Below are 9743 nucleotides of genomic sequence, written 5' to 3' on the forward strand. Positions count from 1 at the left end.
TTTATGGGCCCTCCTGGTAAAGGAACAATATTTAGCAAGGGAAGCAAAGATGGAAAAAGGATAAGCGATGCACAGTTAGCCAAATTTATAAAAGAGCAATAAGTTGTTGATCGTTTAGTGAGCAAATCAAAACAAGTTTCTATGAACCTTCATTGGTGCAAGGGCACCTAGCCAAACACCTATACCCACCTTGGAACCAAATAGGGCCGGAGCATCAAAAGCATCCATGAATGCCAAGAAGGTATCTAAGTTGGTTATGAGGGTCAATAAGGTCCTAGTAGTAAATATGGATTGAATCCATACAATTAAAGGAGTAAATTTGCTAAAATATGCAATAAATCCAAATATGGAATTCAAATATTTGAAATCAAACATTTAGGCGAATTTAGGAGGGAAACTAGTTTTAGGATCTAAAACATGTTTGTTATAAGCCCCAACTAAATGAAATTGGTTGAGGAAGTTGTCGTAAACCTTATATGGCCTGGTCAAAGCATGGGTGCACTAGGACAATACGGATTGGAACAACATTGTATGGACTGGTCATGAGAAGTTTTAAAAAACTTCATTTTGCAAGCATATTGCACCTGTTTCCTTGATTAACTTTGATCTCTTGCAACCTTATGACCTCTTGAGCATACTTATACATTAGTTGATCACTTTCTAATGTTCTTTGATTGATAGAGCTTCCTTTTTGTTACGTTTGATGTTCTTTAGCTTAAAGGTTTCACTAGTTCCTTTATAGTTTTGAGGATTCACAGGAAATGCTGTTCATTCCATGAATGTAAGAACTTGATTCTCATGGAATGATCATGTAGTTATATGTACAAAAATATCCTAACAATTTTTTGACTAGAAGTTCTAAGGAGTGGAGATCTCTAATGAAATTTATGGGTGTAAAGGACACTAAATACATGGCTATGGAGTAGCAGTGGGAGTTCTAGCCATTGGAGGTTGGTGTTTTATGATTGGAAGTGCTTGGTGATGGCATGGAGCAGGTGTATCAACTCTCAGAAAATGGAGATTTGATTGGAAATGTGTAAATTGAGAAAGCCCTACCTTTGAGGGTTTGTGGGAGAACAATTTTGGGGTTTCATACTTGCAAGGGTTTGAAGACCAAATTGACTTTATTTTCCTTGGATTGGAACCATTTCTAGAGGTTGTTGAATGTCCTAGACTTTGGGAGTAAATGGAGCTTGTACTTGCTTTGTAAAATGACCCTATCTTATGCCTTAAATAAGTGCACGATTTGAAGATCTGTATGTTGAGCCAAAACAACCTATGTTGGGGTTAGGTTATGTTAAAGAATGATGAAAAGGGTGTCTGTATCTAACATTTGTTTGGGGAGTGTTTTGTATCGCTGGAGACCTATTAGGGAACAATTAGGCCTACTAGACTTTTTATGGGATTTGGGTGTTGGGTGTTGTTTGAGAGGCCAAGTTTGGTTGAAAACCTTTGAATCCATCTTGTGTTGGCCTAAGATACCCACCTTGGTCATTAGGGAGTTGTTGGAATTGTTTGTGAACTTTTTCGCTTTAGAAGGTTTGGGTAATCTTGTATTTCCCTTATAGGTTTAAATGGGAGCAACCTTGATTTGAGCCCCACCATACTTTACCTTTGCATCAAGTGGTATCAGATCCTAGGTTGAGAGAAAGAAGAAAGCTTTTGGGGTCTTTTGGTTAATTTATCCTTTGTTGAGGCCTTGGAGTTTCCCTTTCCTTTTCTTTGTTCAATAGTTGGTTTTGGCACATTTGCAAATGTTAGAAGGAAAAAATGATGGGATCCCTCAAAGGGTCACTAATGCTGAACTTCCAAGCTTGTGAAGGAGCAAGTGGCAGAGAATAAAAGAATAAGAGCAGCCCTTGAACAAGAGAGAAGTGAGAAGATTGAGAAGGACAAGTAGATGAGATGCTTGGTTGGCGAATTGACTATACTTGGAAAGAGAGGAAAGAGAAGGTTAGACGATGATCAGGGAGAAGAAGAAATTCGTTTGAGAGAGGAAGCACAATTTGATCCAAAAGATGTGAGGATGGCTAAGTTTGCTAAAGCCATTAAAAGTGGAGATGCAAAAGGAAGATCAGACTTACACTTGTATGTAGGTAAGATGGATGATGAGAAACTGATTGATTGGTTCAGTGTCATGGAGAACTACTTTGAGTGCGAGGACATTGAGGATAGGCAAAAGGTAAAGATTGCAAAGTCAAGATTAAGAGGATATGGCTTGTTATGGTGGCATTGTGTCCAAGCAGAGAGATGGAAGAATAGCAAGCCAAAGATTACTTCTTGGTATACTATGATGGAAAAAATGAAGGTAAAATGTTTACATAGTGACTACAAGGTACAAATGTACAAGAAAATGCAAGGTGTTAGGCAAAGAGACTTGGATGTACATGGGTACACTAAAGAATTTCCCAAGATAAACATTAGAGTTGCTATGAAGAGGATGTGGAAGAAAAGATGGAAAGATACTTGGGGGCACATAGATTCAACATCCAACATGAATTAAGTCTTGTAACCCCTAGATCAATTGAGGAATGTTATAAATTGGTTGTGAGAGCTGAGGAGAAGTTGAGGAGAAAACAATACAAGAATGGTCATTGTAGAGGAAATCCAAACAAAGGTAGAGGAGGTAGATCCAGTGATGACAAAGAAGAACCTAGCGATGACAATGGCAAGAACATAAATGCTGATGCAAGGCAGAGAGGAGGTGGTAGATTTAGTTATGGTAGAGGCAGTGGTGTATTAACTGCTAATGCTTTACTTGTGGAGCGATTGGACATCAATCCCATAGGTGTCCTGAGAAGGATGCTGATTTAAAAAAGGTAGAGAAGAGAGTCCACTTGACACACGGTGGAGAGGACAAAAGCAAAGAATGTGAAGACAAAGATAAAAGCATTGAGGTAGGACCATGCACTGAAGGAGACTTCTTGATGGTGAGAAGAAGACTACAAATGCAACAAGTATCAATCTTTAGAACAAGTTGTGAAAGTCATGGTTAGATTTGTAAGATGATCATTGGTTTTGGTTCATTTGACAATTTTGTTTCTTATCAGATGGTTATCAAACTGAATTTGACAAGAATTCCATTGCTGAACCATATGAGCCTTCATGGGTGAGTAATGAGAAAAACATTGTTGTTTAGGAACAAGCATTTGTTGATTTTTCAATTGGAGCATATGTTGATTGTAATGTCCCCTTTTTGAGACCTTAGGAATATTAAAGGACACATTAATGATATTAAAATTGACTATGAAAGTGTGGACTCTTATTATAAAAGGTCAATTTAATATTCAAAGTGGGCTAAAGAGGACAAGGAGAGATAAGACGAAATGCCAGGAGGGATGTCGAAGAGTCACAGCTGTGAGAATAAAAGGAGAAAAGACTCCTTCATTTGGCATGCTTGGTTTATTATTCAGATTTCAGTTTCTCTCCAGTGAGCATAATCATAATAGATCTCTCCTCCTACCTCCCACGACGAACCCTCCTCTTGCCTCCCACATTTGTTTCTCCTAGCAACCATCTCCTGCGACTGCTACTCCCGCGATTATCCTCGGTGTCCATGGCAATGGTCGTCATCTCTCCTGCTAGGTTGATTCCTGATGTTTCGGGTTGCTCACTGTTGTCTTTTCTTTCACAGGTTTTGTTGTCTTTTCTGTTCGTCTCTCCTTCCGCCTCTTACTGTGCTTTTGTTGGGAATCCCAACAGCTTCTACTGGGTGTTTTTTGTTGCTGCGACCTCTTTCACGGGTTTCTTTCTTTCATTTAGTGGTCCCTTAACTTCTCAGATATCGTGGTCTTCCTTCCACGGCTTTTTTACTGCATGTTTTTTTTTTTGGAGGCTTTTGCGGCTGCGGTGTTACTTCCACAAATTTCTTTCACTCAGCAGGACGTTTACTTCTGCTTCCTTCGATGGGTTTCATCTTGCTTATTTGCCTCTAACCTTTGACTTCTTCATAGGTTTGCCTCCGCCCTTTGACTTCTTTACAAAACAAAGTATCTTTACATTTATGGTAGTGAACCTTGTCTTGCACATTTGACATCAATGACAACATTTTTTGTTAGTCTCCTCCTTTGTCATTGATGGAAATAACAAGTCTTCTCAATGTCGTCATTTCAATCTCTTTTGCTTTGACATCAGTAGCAAAGGGATAATTGTTATTGAATAGCGAGACTGTAGATTGTACATGTATGTGCGTGTATGCTTTACATACACTCACATACATATATAATCCCAGTTTGATAATGCATCTTAAATTTGATCCAGCACTTCATATCAAACTAAGATGAAATCTGTACATATATACTTGCATTCGATACCAAGCATAATGGTGTTGTGGATCGATCCAATATCTCTTATGTATAACATATTAGTCACAAATTAGTTAATACTAACTAACTAGTCGGATCCTGTAGAAGATCACATTAATTAGTTAATACTAACTAATCAATTTGTAAACATGTGACTATTGATATTGAAGGATTGTGACCTATCTTGGAAGGCGTCCATTGGAATCAATATATATGTGCGCCAATGCTTGTAGTATTGACATTGAAATTAATAAATGCTCAATATCGTCAGGGGCAGATCAATATATACCATATTGCTCATTATCATTTGTATTCTGTTTGATATTATATCTTATCTATATTGCATTTGCAATACACAGAGATTAACATATTGTATTTCAAGAACCAGAGATCTCAATATTGCAGATTGGGCTCTCACATAAAAGGTGAATCACTTATTCTGAAGGTATTACATATTGAATAAATTACTCAGCATTATAGAAGGTACAAACTTGTTAGTAACCTGTGATTAAAATTCAAAAGAAACATACAGTCTAATAGAAGCTGAATTCATTTACAATAATCAACCTTCTTTATGTAAAAATGCTCCGCTTGTGAAATTTCTCTTGTACACCCCCAGAGAGAGTTTTTCAGTGATCCTGCATGCTCTAGCATTTCCTTTAACACATCAATACAATCTTCTATCCATCTTCTTAGTGTGTTCAACTCATCTTACTCACTTTCAAGAGTTTAATGAATACTCTCATCCACATCTCCCCCTGAGTTTACGCTTCCTTACAAGCTAGGAGGTGTATGAAATGCTAGTTCACTTGAATTGCTTTCATTTTCTTCATTGATTATCTTCTTTCTCCATACTTTTCTAATTCTTCTATTTTGATTGTTTTGCCTCGAAGTCCATAGAGATTCATTCTTCTTATTGTCGTTTCTAGGTTTCTTTCTACATACAAAGATAGGGCCTTTTTGTTTGTTCTTTGTATAATTTTTTTCATATCCTTTATGTCATTTCAAGAATCCATATCTGCAGTGCAGTTTTATGTGTCCATAATAGTTTCTACTTTTCAAACCAAAAAGGTTTCCATTATGTTTTGTGCATTCTCTTGCTTCATGACCAAAATAATTGCATAAGTAACAATGTCCATAAAAGGTAGGTTTATCTCCTTGCTTTTCATAGTTCTTTTTTTAACTCTTTTGAATTTTGTGAATGAGTTTTTTGTACAACCTTCCTTAACAAAGCCTTTGAATGTAACAAGAATCAAGATCAGATTGGAATCGGCAAGGCCGAATCCGATCATGAATCGGCCATGAATCGGAATCGAATTGCCCACGAATCGGTAAATTTAAAAAACCCTTGAAATTTAGTGGCAACTGATTCAATTCATTGATTCACAAAAAATCGTTTGGCTTGAATCAAATTGCGTGAATCACATGAATTGCTGTGATTCTTGGAACTATGGAATGTATGATCTTGTTTTATATGCCCTCCTTCATATCCTACTCCCGTCTTTCTTGTGGATGGTCTTTAACTATCAATTATATCCATCAAAATTTCAGAGCTCTTTTCAAATTTAAGGCTGGTATTCAATTTGACAATGGTTTTCTCTAAATTACTTTTCAACATGGTGACTTCTTCCTCTAATTTGGCACAATCCACTTCCTATGCATTTAACTTCCTCATTGTATCATGCTGAAATCATTTGAAATCTTCTACTTGTTCATTCAAATTTTTAAAAACTTTGCTTGATTCCTTTTGGGATTCATATAATTCTTGAATTTTTGTTTTCATCTTTGCATTATTCTTCTTAGGCTTTCCATTTTCTTTGTAACCATAATGTTCTTCCATCATATCAACATCATGTTCCTCATCACAGGCCTCCTCTTCATCTTATGTATATGTAGTCAATCCATCTATGAGTTTTCCATCATTCGTGACATCTTCTGTATATTTGATTCATTATCTTTATCTCTAGTGGTCGGTGCATTATTATTACTCTTTTTTGAATTCCCTTTTCTCTTATTTCCTTTCCTTTTTCCCATGTGTGCTCAATAGATCTACCTTCAAGTTTTTTAGGCTTTACAAAAGGAGCCCACTCTGATACCAATTGAAGAGGACACGATTATACTGGGGGGGGGGAGGTGGGGTTGAATCAGTATAATAACAAACGTTCTATACAATAACTTTAATGACTTTAAATGCTGGAATTAACAATTATTCACATGAACACAATAACACAATATGTGGAAATCCAATGTGAGAGAAACCATGTCAAAGAAATGATTTATATATAAACTTGTTTTTTTACAAATTGGTTTGTAGGCTTCAACTTACTAGAGGCTATGACCTCTATGTTTATGATCAGTAACTCATTGGAAGCTCAAATTCCCGATTGAAGAGAACACGATTATACTGGGGGGGGTGTGTGGGGTTGAATCAGTATAATAACAAATGTTCTATACAATAACTTTAATGACTTTAAATGCTGGAATCAACAATTATTCACATGAACACAATAACTCAATATGTGGAAATCCAATGTGAGAGAAACCATGTCAAAGAAATGATTTATATATAAACTTGTTTTTTAACAAATTGGTTTGTAGGCTTCAACTTACTAGAGGCTATGACCTCTATGTTTATGATCAGTAACTCACTGGAAGCTTAAATTCCCACACTTTGCAGGCTTTGACCTATTGGAAGCACCAACTCCCAATGTTGTCTTTGTGAGCACCAACCCATTGTGCACCAATTTCTTTTCCACCTTAACACTTTGCTTTTTCAATTAATGATGGATAATTTTATTGCTTTTGCTTTCTCTTCTTATCTATAAGAATTTATAGATGCCTCTCTCTTTCTGAAGTCAGCTTTTATATATATATATATATATATCAGATATTCAAACAGATTATACGTATATATTTCCGTTATACTTCTTTTATTCTTTACTTATATCTGACTTCATCATCAGTTCCACTCTTCTTTCTTGCATATTCTTTTTATGTTTCACTCCTCTATTGTATTCTCCTACACACATATGTATATATATGAGATTGGGAATCTGAACATATATATAGATATAATTCTTTTAGTCACACTCCTATTCTATTCCCAACCATTTACATCTTCATTCACCGCTGACTTATCTCTGATATATCTTTTTAATACACATTCCTTCTCATTTTTAAAGTTCTGTTACATATATTTAAATCTGGTATGTTTTTCTTGTCAAGCACTTCACCAAATGATATATTTTGTATGCATAATTCTTTTTCTTAATTTCTTCTTTTCTGTCACTTCACTCTTTACTTTTCTATGCACATTCTTTTCGATGTTATGCTCTTTCACTTTTTGCTTCTTACTCACACTGCTGAGTTACTCATCCCATTTTATTTTTATTTTACTCTCAACACACATCTTTATATGGTGCGAACTGAAAGGATGCAACTATTCAAAAGAGCATGTCCTTTAATTAATCACGTGACTTCTTAAGTTCTTCTGCTTAGTTTTCATTAATCATATTAGTTTATCAAAACTGACTACCATACTTTTACTCTCCATATTATAATTACTTATACTCTGACTTTTCAAATACTCTCAACGACATCTTTATAGTTTGATTTATTGATTCTTTTAAAACCTGCCACTTTATAAGATTCTGCATATAGAGTTTACTATCCTTGTTTATTTGCCATAAAAACTTCAACATGACTCCAGCTAAGCAGACATTCATCTATTGTACACATTCTCTTATGTATTTCATTCGATCTTTGTCAAACTGCTATCTTGATAAACTATGGTATGGGTTCAAGTGATTACAACTCTGGCACACACTATATAACTCCATTTCTGTAGACAAATGTGTTAAATATGCAGTTGCCATAAACTCTAATTGGTGACTCAGTAATGACCAGTGATTCTTCTGTATTTTTTCATATTTGATCGTATTACCAAGCTTGATATGGTATGTTTTAATCTTCTAAATCTATGCTATGTTGACTAGTCTTCTGATCCTCATTGTGATTCAAATTAAAGGTTGTTGGGCTTTTCTCTAGCATCACTCCTTGTCGTACCTATGCTTTGGTTTCGTTTCTTCAATCCCCAGTGACGTATTATCATAACACAGGCTTCATTCATAAAGCATCAGATGGTTGCAGTCTGTATATTGGTGACTTGGTTTGACACGAAAATGAATCATGATTGTTTCCTACTGCATGACTGAGTATTATATTGTTATTTAACTACCGCTGCTTCAGATTTGTATGACATTATCTGCATCAATTATTGAAGTCATTATCTTTTGTCTTCACTTGAGTTTCCTTTAACTTATCAGGCTCTGTATTCCTTCTTGTATATATATCACTGCCCATATGTAGAATATAGTTGTTGAATAAGCTTGATGCTCTTATTTTCATCAACTTTGTTCAATAGTTAATGTAGATGGATTGTTGACTTCTAGGCCAGCTTTGCCTTCTAGAGAATATGTCTTCTCATATAGTCATTGTCAAATTCTTGCTTTTGAATAGACCGCCATCATCATTTTCTCCAGTCACTATATGTCAATATTCTTTACATTCAATACGTATACTTCAATGATGTAAGTCCTCATCTGTTCTGAACAATGTATCTTGACATTTATGATAGTGAACCTTGTCCTGCACATTTGACGACAATGACAACATTTCCATCAAGATGTGTTCATACTTCAGATTCTCGAACACAGAGAACCTATCTATTGGGGAGAAATCATAAGCACAACATTATGTGAGCAGTTAATTCATGTGAAGATGTCATTCTTATTCCACATGAATTCATACTTGGTCTAAATCGCTGCAACCATGGGGACATTCTCAAGACTTTCTACCAAGAGAGATCGTTCTCTCATTCCTATCTGGGGCTAATATGAACAGCTCACTCTCACATAGAGCAACCACTACTTTAGAATGTTGCAAGATGTATTTTACAAACATTTCAAGTGCCTATTCAACAAGAAGTTGGAGATAAAAGAGCATTAAATGAGGCATGGGAGAAAGTAAATCAGTACAAGTGTATTTTTCTAGAATTTTGAACTTTCACTAACTTGAGAGATGGTTACTTGAAGGAGAACCATATAATCTTCCAAGGTAATATTCTAATGGAAATGGCAAGACAGCTTATGAAAGTGCAGTCATATTAAACTAGCCAACATAGGCTAGGATTCAACATTTCCACTACTAGACCTTTTGAGATTGGCAAATATGCACTTACCTCAGTGTATAAGGCAAAAAGCCATGGAATTTGAGATTCAATTCACTACACTGAAGAAGTTCAAACCAGATCTAACATTGATTATAGAGGTATGTGTTCCAAGATGAAAGGGCATTCACACATGTTCATCGCATGGAGGACATATGGATTGATTTATGTAGCATGGTAGATATCATCAAGATGGATAATTACAGACTTAC

Source organism: Cupressus sempervirens, chromosome 10 (assembly GCF_028749045.1).
Source record: "Cupressus sempervirens isolate cs-2001-9-10 chromosome 10, ASM2874904v1, whole genome shotgun sequence".
In the NCBI taxonomy this organism is placed as follows: Eukaryota; Viridiplantae; Streptophyta; class Pinopsida; order Cupressales; family Cupressaceae; genus Cupressus; species Cupressus sempervirens.